Below are 15614 nucleotides of genomic sequence, written 5' to 3'. Positions count from 1 at the left end.
GAAAGGAATATAACTTTTTCTTGGTGGTACAGGGCACATTTTCAAAAATTGACCATGTGTTAAGGCACAAAAACCTCATAGTCAAATGTAGAAAGGCAGAAATAATAAATACATCCTTCTCAGATCATGATGCAATAAAAATTACATGTGACAAAAAGCCATGAAAAGGTATACTGAAAATTAATTGGAAACTACATAATTTTATCCTAAAGCATGAGTGGGTCAAACAAAAAATCATAGAAACAATCAATAACCTCATCCAAGAGAATGACAATAATGAGACAACATACCAAAATCTATGGGATGCAGCCAAAGCAGTGCTTAGGAGGAATTTTATATCTCTAAATGCTTACATCAATTAAAAAACAGAAAGGGGAGATAAACAAATTGGGAATACAACTTAAAAAGCTAGAAAAAAAAACAAATAAAAAATCCCCAATTAAATACTAAATTAAAAATCCTGAAAATTAAAGGAGAAATTAATAAAATTGAACCCACTCAATATTCTTTAAAGATTTTATCATAGCTAATTTTTAAAAATTCTATTTGTCTAAAATTCTTTCTTATTTATTGTATAGTTATATATACCTAACTCTGAGAGGGTAAAACCCTCAATTTGGACCCCACAAATAGCTTGACTATCTATTGCCTCTTGTAATTCATCTAACATTTCTCCAAGAATTTTGATGCTATGGCATTTGATGAAAATATGTTCAGTATTGATATTACTTCATTGTCTATGGTGTCTTTTTAGGAAAATTTAGTTTTTCTGATTATATCTTTTAAGTAAGCCTATTTTTATTTTTGTTTTATCTGAGATCAAGTTTGTTACCTATACTACTTATGCTTCCACTGAAGCAAAATACTTTCTGCTCTAGTCCCTTTTAACAATGTATGTGTCTTTCTATTCCAAGTGTGTCTCTTGTAAACAACATATTGTTTTATTCTGGTTTTACTCTATTCTTCTATCCACTTCTTGTTTTATGGGTGAATACATCCCACTCACATTCACAGTTCTGATTGCAAACTATATGTGTATTTCCCTTTGTCTTATTTTCTTCTTTTATCTCCTTATACATTTTTACTCTGCCTCTTCCTCAAAAAGTTCTTTTATTTTTTATGTCTGCCTTCTTTTTATTTTTATAAATTTTTATTTTTACATCACTTAAATTTACAGGAAGTTTACTTTTATAATAAAAATTTTATAAGAAGAAAAAAATCAGCAAAAAAACAAGCACATCACAAAAATCTAAAAATTACATAGTATGTTCCAGATTGAGGAATCTCTCATCCTACCTCACTGTGTGTTTTTTTTAATTTAATTAAATTAATTTTTGTTACATTTAAATTGTTTGAAAAGCCAAATGGAAAAGATTAAAAAACTGTCTGATGAAAATAACTGCCTAAGAATTAGGATTGAACAAATAGAAGCTAGTGACTTTATGAGAAACCAAGACACACTAAAGCAAATCCAATTGAATGAAAAAATAGAGGGCAATGTGAAATATCTCCTTGGAAAAATAGCTGACCTAGAAAATAAATCTAGGAGAGATCATTTGAAAATCATTGGACTACCTGAAAACCATGACCAAAACAAAAGCTTAGACACCATCCTCCAAGAGATTGTGAGGGAAAATTGCCCTGATATTCTAGAAGCAGAAGCTAAAATAGAAATTGAAAGAATCCACCAATCACCTCCTGAAAGAAATCACAAATGGAAAACCTCCGGGAATATTATAGCCAAATCCCAGAACTCCCAGGTCAAGGAGAAAATACTGCAAGCAGCTAGAAAAAAGGAATTCAAATACTGTGGAGCCCCAATAAGGATAAAGCAAGATCTAGCAGCTTCTATATTAAAGGAATGAAGGGCATGGAATATGATATTCTAGAGGGAAAAGGAACTGGGACTTCAGTCAAAAATCATGTACCCAGAAAAACTGAGTATAATTTTTTAGAGACAAAAATGGGATTTCAATGAGAAAGAGGTCTTTCAAGCATTTGTGATGAAAATACCTGAACTGAATAGAAAATTTGACTTTCAAATACAAGATCCTAGAGAAGCATAAAAAGGTAAACAAGAAAAAGACTTCATGAGGGATATTAAAAGATCAAACTGTTTACATTCCTACATGGGAAAGATAATACTTTGAAATCATAAGAACTATCTAAGCAAGAAATTCAGGGCCAGCTGGGTGGTGCAGTAGATGGAGTGCCAGTCCTGGACACAAGAGAACCTGGGTTCAGGTGTGACCTCAGACATTTGACAATTGATGGCTGTGTGACCCTGGGCAAGTCGCTTGGCCCTGGTTGCCTCACCAAAAAACAAAACAAAACAAAACAAAAATTCTTCACAAGAAATTCACAGAAGACAGGACTGAACTGAATATGAAGGGATGATATCTGTAAAGCATTTATGTTTTGTTCTTTGTAGGGCAGACAGGGAAGGGTGTCTTATGTCTGGGGCTGGATTTGGGCTTGGGGGACCTCCTGAGTCCAGGGCTGGTGCTTTGTCCACTGTGCCACCTAGCTAATGCATGATGACATCATTAAAATAGGGTTGAGGTGTAGGAGGAATAAACTGGGGCAGGGAGAAGGGGAGAGATGGTCTGGGGAGAGGTAGTTCACATGAAGGAAACAAGAAGAAAGCTTATGGAAGAGAGCAGAAGAGGGGGAAGGAGTTGGGGAGAGAGTGAACCTTAATATCATCAGAATTGGCTCAAAGAAGCACTAACATACGTACTCAAGTAGGTGTAGTAATATACTTTTGCCCTGGGGGGGAGGGGAGGGAGAAAAGGTGGGGGAAGAAGGGAAGAAGGAAAGGGCAGATTGGGGGAGAGAGCAGTAAAAAGCAAAACACTTTCAAGGAGGATGAAGATGTTCTGCATTACTCCACCAGTATGACATATTGAATTGTTTGATCTCATAGGGATGGTTGAGGAGGGAGGGAGGGAAAAAAATTTAGACCACAGAATTAGCTCAGGGACCCTGATCTCATTGGAGTAGGCTCATGGAGAGAATAGCTTTCATGCCCAATTTGGAGGAGCAATCTATTTAACCCTGCAGGAAAATAGGAGGGGAAGAGGACAAGGAAGGAAGGGTGAAAAAAAGGGAGTGCAGAGTGAGGGAGAGGATTGTCAGAAGTAAGGCACCTCTGAGGAGGAATAGGTAAAAAGAAGATAGAGTAAATGTCATGGGAAGGAAGTGGGATGGAGGGAAATAGTTATGATGATTGATTATAATGGCACAATGTATGGTACCTACTTTTCTGGGCTTTTGTGAAGAAGATTCTCTGTCAAGCTTAAGGTACTATATAGAGGTTGTGATGAACAGGATGCTATTGGGAAAACCTGGAGAGACCTACATGAGCTGAAGCAGAGTGAAATGTACTGTATACAAAATAACAGCAATAGTGGGGGATGATCTGCTGGGAAGCATGTGGTTGTTTTCAGCAAGGCAATGATCCAATGCAACCCTGAGGGACTTATGAAGATTGCAGCCCATTCGCAGAGAAAGAACTGATAGTATATGAAAACAGATGGAAACACATTTAACTTTTTTTTCTTTTCCTCTTTGACAATTCCTTAATCTGAAGTTTTGGTTTTTTGACTGTTTTCTTTCACAACCAGCTAATATGGGAATTTTTCTATGACTACTCATGTATAATTTATTTGGAATTGATTGAGTTCTTGTGGGTGGGGGATGGGAATGGAGGGGGGAAGAGAAGTTGGAACACAAAGTTTTTAAAAAATTGATGTTAAAATTTTGTTTTTACATATATTTTGGAAAATAAAATTCTATTCAGAATAAAAAAAAGGAGAGTAAAAAAAGAAATTTCTCAGTATTAGGGCGGATGTTAGAAATATATTTAGACAGAGGGCACAGGGGGAATTGATTATAAAGGGATGATATCTGTAAAGAATCCATTCTTTCTTTATCTTTTGTGTGTGTGTGGTGTGGTTGTTGTCGAGTGACATGCCTGGGGTTGAGCAGTGGGTGAGTATCTTTTGACTGGAGCTGGATTTGGGCTCAGGTCTTCCTAGGTCTAGGGTGGATGATTGATACACTGTCACCTAGCTGCCACATGATGACATCTTTAGGGTAAAGTTGAGGGGTTAGAGGATTGTACTGGGGGAGGTAGAAGGGGAGAGAGGTAGAATGGGGTGAAATCCCACATGAAAGAAATAGGAAAGTGCTTATGGAGTGGGAGGAGAGATGGGGGAGGAGTGTGGCAGTGAATGAACCTTAAACTCATCAGAAACTGTCTCAAAGACCTTAATCTCATCAGAGTTGACTCAAGAAGGGATTAATATACACACTCAATTGGGTGGAGTAATCTATCTAACCCTTGGGGAAAGTAAGAAGGGAAAGGGATAAGGAGGGAGATGTGAAAGAAGGGAGGGCAGATTGGGGGAGAGGTTAGTCAGAAGCAAATACCCTTTGAGGTGGAATATGGTGAAAGAAAATAAATAATAGAGTAAATATCATGGGGAAAGAAATAAGATGGAGGGAAACAGTTAACAATAGTAACTGTGAAAAAGAGAAGAGGAAAAAAATGTACAAAAAATATTTATAGCAACTCTCTGTGGTGCCTAAGAACTGGAAATTGAAGGAATGCCCATAAATTAGGGAATGACTAAAAAAGCTGTGGTATATGATTGCAATGGAATATTATTGTTGATGATTTCAGAAAAACCTGGAAAGACTCATATGAACTGATGTGTAATGAAGTGAGCAGAACCAGGAGAACATTTTGCACAGTGATAGCATTATTGTGCTATGAGCAATTGTGAATGACATAACGGTTCTCAGCAATACAATGATCCAAGACAATCCCAAAGGACTAATGATGAAGCATACTATCCACCTCCAGAGAAAGAACTGATATTGATCGAACACCAACTGAAGCATGCTATTTTGCACTTTCTTTTTTTTTTTTTACTTGAGTCTTTTTATATAAAATGACTAATATGGTAACATTTTACATAATTGCACATGTATAACCTATATCTGATTGCTTACCATCTCAGGGAGGGTGAGGGTAGGGAGGGACGGAATGAGAGAGGACTAGAATTTAGAACTCAAAATTTTAAATAGGGGGCAGCTAGGTGGCACAGTGGATAAAGAACCGACCTTGGATTCAGGAGGACCTGAGTTCAAATTCGGCCTCAGACACTTGACACCTAGTAGCTGTGTGACCCTGGGCAAGTCATTTTACCCCAATTCCCCCCCCCCCATAAAAATAAAAAACTTTTTAAAAAAGTTAAGAAATACACACACAAAAAAAGAACCCACCATGCTTCAATGTGCATTCAGAGTTCAGCTGTTCTCTCTCTGAATGTTCATAGCCTTTTTTTTTTTTATCACAGGTCCTTTGTACTTGTCTTAGATCATTGCCTTGATCAGAATAGCTAAGTCTTTCCCAGGTGATGACTCTTATTTTATTGCTATTACTGTGTATAACGTTCTGCTTCTGTTCATTTTGCTCTGCTTCAATTTATATAAGTCTTCTATGGTTTTTCTGAAACCATCCTGATCACCATTTCTTCTAGCACCATAGTATTACATCACAATCCTGTACCACAACTTGTTCAGTCATTCCCCAATTAATGGACATCCATTTGATTTCCAATTCTTAGCCACCACAAAAAAAGAACTGCTATAAATATTTTTGTACGAATGATTCCTTTCCCTTCTCCTTTGATCTCTTTGGGATACAGACCCAGTACTAGTATTGCTAACCCAAAAGGTATATGTAGTTTTATAGGCTACTGGGCATAGTTTCAAATTGTTCTCCAGAATGATTGGACTAGTTCATAAATCCAACAAAAATGTATTAGTTTTCCAATTCTTCCAAATCCCTCTAGATTTTATCATTTTCCTTTTGTTTCATGTTACCCAATCTGATAGGTATGAGGTAGCATCTTGGAGTTTTTAAAACATTTGCATTTCACTAATCAGTAGATATTTAGACCAATTTTTTTTTCATGTGGCTATTAAAAGCTTTGAAATCAAAGTTTCTGCCAGATGAATTTTGTTACTATTTTTTTCTGGCTCTACAAAATAATTTTTGGTAGTTTGATTGATATAGAACTGAATAAGAAAATTAATTTGCGTAGAATTGTCATTTTTATTACATTGGCTCAGTTTACCCATTAGCAATTAATATTTCTCTAATTGTTTGAATTTGACTTTATTTGTGTGAAAAGTGAATTTGACTTAGCAAGTAGACTACCAAGCATTTTATATTCTATACAATTGTTCTAAATATAATTTCTCTTTTTCTTCCTGCTGGACTTTATCAGTAATATATAGAAATGTTGATGATTTATGTGGGTTTATTTTATATCATGAAACTTGATATTCCAGTTGGACTCTGCTTATTTGAGGGTGGGGTAGCACTGTCCCAATCTTGAACCTTTTTCTTTGTTGCAGTATTGAGAGATGGTTCTGGGGGTCTGCAAGTTTTTGGTGCTTCCCATGTGGTGGGATCCAGGAAGAGGTATGCTCACTGCTCTTCTGATCCTTGTTCTGGTCTTTACCCAGGAAGGCCTCCTGCTCCCCTCCAACTTCAATTCGTGGTGCTTTTTTCAGCCTTGGAATTGTAACCTGTACCCTAACTTTTTGTGACTGACCCCAAGTGCTCTTCTATGCTCTACACCCATGATCCAGAACCACTGTCAATAGAGGTGCTAATGAATGCCAACTGCACCCAGTGCCAGCAAAGACTCACCTCTAATCTCTTTCTTTTTTGGGGGGGGGTGAGGCAATTGGGGTTAAGTGACTTGTCCAGGGTCACAAGCTAGTAAGTGTTAAGTGTCTGAGCCAGATTTGAACTCGGGTCCTCCTGACTCCACTGCGCCACCTAGCTGCCCCTCTAATCTCTTTCTAACCAGTTTTCAAACTATTTTACCTGTCTGATCTGAAAGCTCCTGAAGATGCTTTTGCTGTTGCCACTGTCATGGCTGCCTCTAAGGCTTATCACTGGTTCTGTATGAATGTGTTCTATTCTGGTTACTACCCAAGTGTCACAGACCTATCTTGCTAACCTTCTATGTTTTAATGAGCTAGAAAAGTATCTTACTCTGATCATTTTTTTCTCTGTTGCTACAAAATTTGAAGTGAGGAATTATTTTAAAATTGTTTGGAGAAGAATGCTGGAAGTCATCTGCTGGGTTGTTGCCTGTACTTTTCCATGTTGGCTCCACCTTGATTTGAGACATTTAATTTTCTTCTAGAGTATTGGGCTGGGAGACCTCTGCAGAAATGCTCAAATGGCTCTGCCATCTTGGCTCTGCCTCGTGATTTTTATTTTATAATAGGGATAAATAAAAAGTCCTACATTTGGTTTAAAAAATTAACTTCATAAATTGATATTGTTCATTATTCATTTTTTGGGGGTGGGGCAATGAGGGGTAAGTGACTTGCTCAGGGTCACACAGCTAGTAAGTGTCAAGTGTCTGAGGCCATGTTTGAACTCAAGTCGTCCTGAATCCAGGGCCGGTGCTTTATCCACTGTGCCACCTAGCTGCCCCCATTATTCATTTTTGAAGATAACAATGGCATCACAGATAATGTCTTGACTTGCACATGAATTGGATTTAAGTGAGTCAGAGTCATACAAAGTCATCAGCCTTACTCTCTCTTGTAGAATCATCAAAATCTAGCAGAAGGAAAAGGGTCAAGATGACTGGCAACATCCCAATATACAGTAGATGACCTTGGTGTCTTCAATGTCTGACCACAGATCGAGCTTTAGCCTCCTTCATGAACTTTGGAACAAATTTATCTGCCTTTTTATCCATATATTCTTCCAGGGCAAATCTTAACATACTTGAGACAGACATCCCCCTAAATCACCAACAGATTTGATGCCAGTCAGTAGCCCTTAACTTGCCTGTCTTTAGTGGAGTATAACAACTGTGTATGCTACAGTTTCTTAGAGATACAGGTGGGAGTTGGGTGAATAGACAGAATGAAATACATTGGAGTGTTTGTTCACCTAGTAGGATGATTGGGCTGTAAGCGGTGTACACCATGGAGCAGAGACCATGGAGGAAAGACCAATAATGTGGAGAGAATAAAATATAATTGAGTGTTTATTCCCCTGATAGGGTGACTGGGATGGAGGGTGTACACACCAAGGAGCAGAGTACACAGTGTAAGGAGAGGTTTGAGTAGGATAGAGAATTGGATATGATGGGCTGAGGTGGATAGGGATGAGAGAACAGGAAGTGGTATTGAGAAAAGGGAATGTTTGCCAAGGTAACTTTTGAGTCTGATTCATTGGGTTCAGAGAGAAAGAGGCAAAGGAAGTTAGCTATCTGGGAAGGTTTTTCTTTCCACCTCTTCCAATAAATAAGGGCATACACTCTGCCCTAATCAAGTAATCAATCAATCAATGGTTTATATTAAGTACCTATTGGGGGACAGAGCCAAGATGGCAGTGAGAAGCCAGGAAGTTGCCCGAGCTTTCCCAAGTTTCCCTACAAAACATTAAATCTAATCTAACTAAAGAAATTCTATAACTACTGAACCTAGAAAAATACAGAGACACAATATTCCAACTTGAGATAATTTAGAAGACTTCAAGAAAGGTCAGTCTCCCTTGGGCATAAGGGGAGCACAGCTCAGCTCAGCATAGCACAGAAGGAGTCTGAGCAAGTCATCAGGAGGGTCTTTGTCACAGCGCAGATTAGCAGTTGACACCCCTTGGTCCTGATTCAGTAGAGTCTAGATACCATATTTCAGGAAATTATCAAGGAGAACTGCCCTGATATTATAGAATCAGAGAATAAAACTGACATTGAAAGAATCCACCATTCACCTCCTGACAGAAACCCTGAAAAGGAAACTCCAAGGAATGTCATAGCCAAATTCCAGAATTATCAGGTGAAGGAGAAAGTCCTGCAAGCATCCAGAAAGAAATAATTTAAATATCATGGAGTGGGATAGCTAGGTGGTGCAGTGGATAGAGCACCGGCCCTGGAGTCAGGAGGACCTGAGTTCAAATCCAGCCTCACACACTTGACATTTACTAGCTGTGTGACCTTGGGTAAGTCACTTAACCCCAATTGCCTCACAAAAAAATAAAAAAATAAAAATAAATATCATGGGTCCTCAGTCAGGATTGCTTAGGTTCTGGCAGCTTCAACATAAATGCTCTCAAAGGCTTGGAATATGATATTCTGGAAGGAAAAGGAGCTTGGATTGCAACCAAGAATCCACTACCCAGCAAAATTGATCATTATCTTTCAGGGGAAAAGATAGACATCCAATGAAAGAGGGGATTTTCAAGGTTTCCTGACCAAAACTGAACAGAAACGTTTATGTTCAAATACAAGACTCAAGAGAAGTATAAAAAGGTAAACAGGAAAAAAAGTTGTTCAATAAGGTTAACCTGTTTACATCCTTACACAGGAAGATAGTACTTATAACTCTTGAGAACTATATCTCTATTTGGGCAGATAGAAGGATTATATAGGTAGAAATTGACTTTGATATAATTATATAAAGAAAATTAAGGGGTGAAAAAAATAGTATCTTAAGTGCCTACAACATATACACCACTAGAAATACAAAATTAAATTGTCCTTGGCCCCAAGGGGTTTATATCCTGTCAGGAGAATCAACATGTGCACACACTACTGTGTGAAAGTATACACAAAATAAATACACACTAATATTGAAGGGATAGGCATTAGTGGTTAGAGGCAAGAAAGCTCTCATTTAGGAGGTAGTGTTTGAGTTTAGCTTTAAAGGAAAGTAAGGATTCTAAGAGACAGGGAGGTACATTTAAGGCCCCAGGGCTTGGTTTGATACTAATGGAAGTATGAGGTAGTATACATTTCCTCATCCTTCCTGGTGACTAAGGATATGCTTCTGAGTTGAGTTCAGGTCTTTGAACCTCATTTTCCTCATCTTCAAAATGAGGGGTTTGGGTTACAACATTTTGTAGGTTCTTCTAACCCTAAATCTTAATAGATTTAGATACTGTGATCTGTCCCAGTTCTGAGAATACTCTGGGAATGTCTTATAAAAAGCTGTGAACTTGGGCTCTTGTTTTAATCCTGAATGCACTACTTGCTGTTTGTAAAGCCTTGGGCTTAGTAAGTGTTTTTTATATGCATTAAAGGGGTGAGAAAGATATTAATCCCTGCTATGCCTACTTGTGAAAACCAAATGATAATAGCTTCAAATGTATTGTTTAATTTTAAATTGATACACAGGCATAAGTCATGGGAACAGACAACCACAGTGAACAGGCATAGGAATGGGAAAATTGACTTTAGTTCTGACTTTATTGCTAACTAGCAATCAGTCCTAGATAAAATTGTTTCCCCACTCTTGTAGTATTTTCATTTTAATAAATGGGGTGTTAGATTTAGTGATCTATCTCTGAGACCCTTCTGATTTGTACCATGTTTTTTTATAATTTATTTATTTATTTTTAAATTAATAAAGTATTTTATTTTTTTCCGTTACATGTAAAGATAGTTCTCAACTTTTGTTTATACAAGCTTTACAATTTCAGATTTTTCTTCCTCCCTCCCCTCCCTCTCCCCTCCCCTAGACAGCAGGTAATCTGATACAGGTTATACACACACACACACACACAAACACACACAAACACATATATATATACATATACATATATACACATATATATATACATACATATATACATAATAACATTAATCCTATTTCTGCATTAGTCATGTTATAAGAGAAAAAATCAGAGCACTGATGAAAAACCTCAAAATAGAAAAAACAACAGCACCAAAACCAAAAGAAATAGTAGGGTTCATTCAGCATCTATACTCCGCAGTTCTTTTTTTTTTTTTCTTGGATTTGGAGATCCTCTTCTATCATGAGTTCCCTGGAACTCTTCTGTACCATTGCACTGGTGAGAAGAATATAGTTCATCACAGTAGATCAACATACAATGTTGATGATACTGTGTACAATGTACTTCTGGTTCTGCTCATCTCACTCATCATCAGCTCACGCAAGAGCCTCCAGGTTTCTCTGAACTCCTCCTGCTCATCATTTCTTACAGCACAATATTATTCCATTGTATTCATATACCACAACTTGTCCAGCCATTCCCCAATTGATGGGCACCCCCTCAACTTCCAATTCCTTGCCACCACATAAAGAGCAGCTATAAATATTTTTGTACATCTGGGTCCCTCTCCCCTTTCCATGATCTCTTTGGGAAAAAGACCCAAAAGTGATATTGCTGGGTCAAAGGGTATGCACAATTTTATTGCCCTTTGGGAATAATTCCAAATTGCTCTCCAGAATGGTTGGATCAGTTCACAGCTCCACCAACAATGCATTAGTGTTCCAATTTTCCCACAGCTTCTCCAACATTTATTATTTTCCTTTTTTGTAATTTTAGCAAATCTGATAGGTGTCAGGTGGTACCTCAGAGTTGTTTTAATTTGCATCTCTCTAATCATTAGATATTTAGAGCATTTTTTCATATGGGAATAGATAGTTTTGGTTTCTTCATCAGAAAATTGCCTGTTCATATCCTTTGACCATTTCTCAATTGGGGAATGACTTGGATTCTTATAAATTTGATTTAGTTCCCTATATATTTTAGAGATGAGGGCTTTATCAGAAGTACTGGTCATAAAAATTGGTTCCCAGTTTTCTGCCTCCCTTCTAATTTTGGATGCGTTGCTTCTGTTTGTACACAAATTTTTTAATTTAATGTAATCAAAATCATGCATTCTGCATTTCATAATATACTCTATCTCTTGTTTGGTCATAAACTGTTTTCCTTTCCAAAGATCTGATAGGTACACTATTCCTTTCTCTCCTAATTTACCTATGGTATCACCTCTTATGTCTAAATCATGTATCCATTTTGACCTTATTTTAGTATAATGTGTCAGATGTTGGTCTATGCCTAATTTCTGCCATACTATCTTCCAGTTTTCCCAGCAGTTTTTGTCAAATACTGAGTTCCTATCCCAGAAGCTGGAGTCTTTGGGTTTATCAAACACTACATTACTAGTGTCATTTACTACTGAATTTCCTGAGCCTAGCCTATTCCATTGATCTACCACTCTATTTTTTAGCCAGTGCCAGATAGTTTTGATGACTGTCGCTTTATAGTAAAGCTCCAGGTTTGGTGATTTGTGCCATGTTGTGTTTGTTTCTAATGTTCCTTCTAGCTTAGGCATTTTAATCATCTATAATGTTAACTCATATTACCAAGCATACTTTACATAAAAACCCAATGTGGTAAGTTGGTCTAAAAACAATTATGTCTGTTTCATAGTTGAAGTGACTTGCTCAGGGTCACAGATTTAGTAAATATCAGAATTAGGATTTGAACCCAGCTCACCTAAATACATATTCAATCCTTTCTATTACATTATCCTGCCTTTAAGTTTTCTTCAAGTTCTAATATTTTATCTGCCAAAAGTAGGAGAGCTAAAACTTTCTTGGTTGGTAATAATAATTTTATTCTTCAAAAAGTAGAGATATCAATAGACAAAATTTTATTTTGCATATGATTTTCACTAAGAGGATGGAATTGATTCCTGGGGTAGAAATGATTGTACCCTTGTAGGAAGTTACCTTAACATTTTAGAGTTTGTGGTACAGGAAAGGAAAAGTAAGCATAACCTAGTGCATATCCTAGGTTAATTAAGAGTAGATTTCAAAGGGCTCCAAGGAAAAATAGTTACAATCCCATGGAATAAAATTCCTTGAAGGAAGGCAAAACAAAAATGCATATAGAATTCTCAAGTATGAAATTTTGATTACAGGCAAAGAAGTTCATTGATTATGAAAAAATAAGAGTTGTAGAATGACACTCATATGGATACAAAGAAAACTAATTAATCAACATAGATTTTTAAAAGTTATGCACAGAAGATGAGAGCAAGGTTCAGTAGCAGATAGTGAATACAAAAACATAGTATATCCCATAAAATTTGTGGCAGCAGTATTGAAGCTCAGAATGAACTGAGATTGGTGAGAGCTCTGGACAGGGGATACTGCAGAAGAGTTTATTTATGGAAAAATGGATTTAATAAAAGTTCACTCATACTTAAGAACATATAATGACCTTTTCTTGAGCAAAGTCATAGCAATTGCCTTTTTTATCTTTATGTATTAAATAACATTGAAATGCTAAATTACTGGGCGGCAATTGTTTTGCAACATCCAATTGCTGAGCTGGTTTCGAAATAAAATACACAATTTCATAATGATTATGCTGCTAATGCTGATGTAATGTTATGGCCTAGCAAGGTGAGACTTCCATCCAAAACAAATATCTAAATCTGAGATCTCCCCATTCAGCCTGATCACTCCCCAGGTGTGTTTGGGGGCTTCTATTGGTTATTATAAACACAAGTTTTCATCACTTCTCTTTTCTATAACTTTAAAAGATTTTCCCCCTAAATTGTGATTTTCATTACCATAATGTTCCCAACAATCTCTGAAGTTAGATCTTTTGTGGTCTACATGAAGAAAAATGTAAGAATATATATTTTTTTGTTTGGTAGGGAGTATCATATTGGGGGAAATGAAGACCCAAAGAAGTTCTAAGATCATTGTTTTAGGTAGATGGGGTAGTGACAATTGACAGCAAAGATGAGGCAGATCTGATGGACTCTGGTTTTGCTCTTATTTTATATACCAAAGTGAATGATTACTGGACTGGAAAAGCCACACAAAAAGTGTTAGTAATTGAGTTGTTACCCAGCATGAGTGGACAGTGGTATGATACAACCCAGATCCTTCAATGAATCCAAGTTATCAAACCCAGATGAGCTCCATCTTTGTAGTAATAAGAGGTTTCACAGATATTTTGTTAATGATAATAAAAAATCAGAGAAAATGGAAGAAATTAAGAACTGGAAAAGGGCAATCATTTTCCTATTTTAAAAAGACTGAAGACAATAGGGTCTGTAGACTATCAACTGGTAAGCTTGACTTTGGTTCCTGGCAAAATTTCCTGTGTTTAGTAATAGAAATTGTTAGTTTATAGCTAGAAAAAGAAGCAGTGGTAGCATAGTTTTAACATGGTTACAATGTGGTATCATAGTTTTAGCATGAACAAGCCATGCCAAAGAAAACTTATTTCCTTTTTAATTATTATTAGTAAACTAGCAGATTGAGAAAATACTATAGATATAATTTACCTACATCTTGATAATGGATCTTATGTCATTGTTATGAAAAAGTCTGAAAGATATAGACTAGAATTCAGAAGGGTCAAACATGTGACCAGCACCCACAGAACTCCTCAATGTGACTCAAAGCAGATTTAAATGTAATGGGGAAATATTTAACAAAACAAATAAAAATATAACTTGGAAAACATTAGATTTTAAAACTAATTCAATATGCAGCCCACAGGGATCCTCATGTAAAGTTTAATGGCCCCAATTTCATTTAGAGTTTGACACTGCTGGACTCAGTGTCAGAATAATTAAATCGATTCAGAGCTGGTTGAATTACCAGACAAAGAGAATAGTTATTGTTGAAAATCTGGAAAGAGGTCCTCAATGGAGTACTCAAGATATCAGTGCTTGGTCTTGGGATTTTTCACATTTTTAATCAATTATTATAAGAAAGACAAATTTGCAGATTCAGGAACCAAAAGAACAATGGTGTTCTGATAAGAAGAAATTTGATGGAATTGGTGGAAGGGAAGATCTGTGAGAACTAAGAAAGCATGAGGTGACCTTTCTGAGATTTCGAAGGTCATATTTGTGTCCAGAAGTTCATGGACTGCCTGAAAGTTATGTCATTCAATGTACTTGAATACTACCAACCAATTAACTTGGAGCTGTTTGTGTAGACCACCCTCTTCCGGTTGGATAGGGGGCTTTTGGTGGAACTGAGGGGCATTCAGTCTCTTGGATTGCTAGGTGAAGGCGGCTTTCTTTCTCTTTGCTAATCCCTAATATATTTTAATAAATGCTTAAAAGCCTAAACTGCTGCTGAATTTATCAGTAAATCTTAGCTAGTTTCCCCCAAAAACTGGCAGTGGGGGCAGGGAAGGACACACATTTAGGTTTTAGTTATTACAGAACATAGGAACAAGCATTTATTTATTTATTTATTAAAAAAACTCTTTTTTTTTGGGCGGGGCAATGGGGGTTAAGTGACTTGCCCAGGGTCACACAGCTAGTAATTGTCAAGTGTCTGAGGCCGGATTTGAACTCAGGTACTCCTGAATCCAGGGCCGGTGCTTATCCACTGCACCACCTAGCCGCCCCCACAAGCATTTATTTAGAACCTACTATGAGGTTACAAAGAGTTGGTTAGGATTAAAATTACTTGAGCCAGGAACTATGCTAATCTTTCTAGAAATACTATCTAATTAGATACTCACAATAACCCTGAAAGATAGAAAACTGAGCGTGACAGAGATTAAATGATTTGCCCAGGGTCACACTGCTAGTAAGTGTCTGAGGTGGGAGTTGAACTCAAATCTTCCTGACTTCACTCCCAGTTTCCCATCCACTGAGTTACCTACCTGCATGTAATATGACTTTAAAGTATAGGACTTACAGTATAAAATCTTACACTTGGATTTTTAAAAATCAGCTTTTAAATTCAAGATAAGTAGGCAGCTAGGT

The sequence above is a fragment of the Dromiciops gliroides genome, chromosome 2, assembly GCF_019393635.1.
Source record: "Dromiciops gliroides isolate mDroGli1 chromosome 2, mDroGli1.pri, whole genome shotgun sequence".
Lineage (NCBI taxonomy): Eukaryota > Metazoa > Chordata > Mammalia > Microbiotheria > Microbiotheriidae > Dromiciops > Dromiciops gliroides.
Note: the sequence above shows the minus strand (reverse complement) of the source record.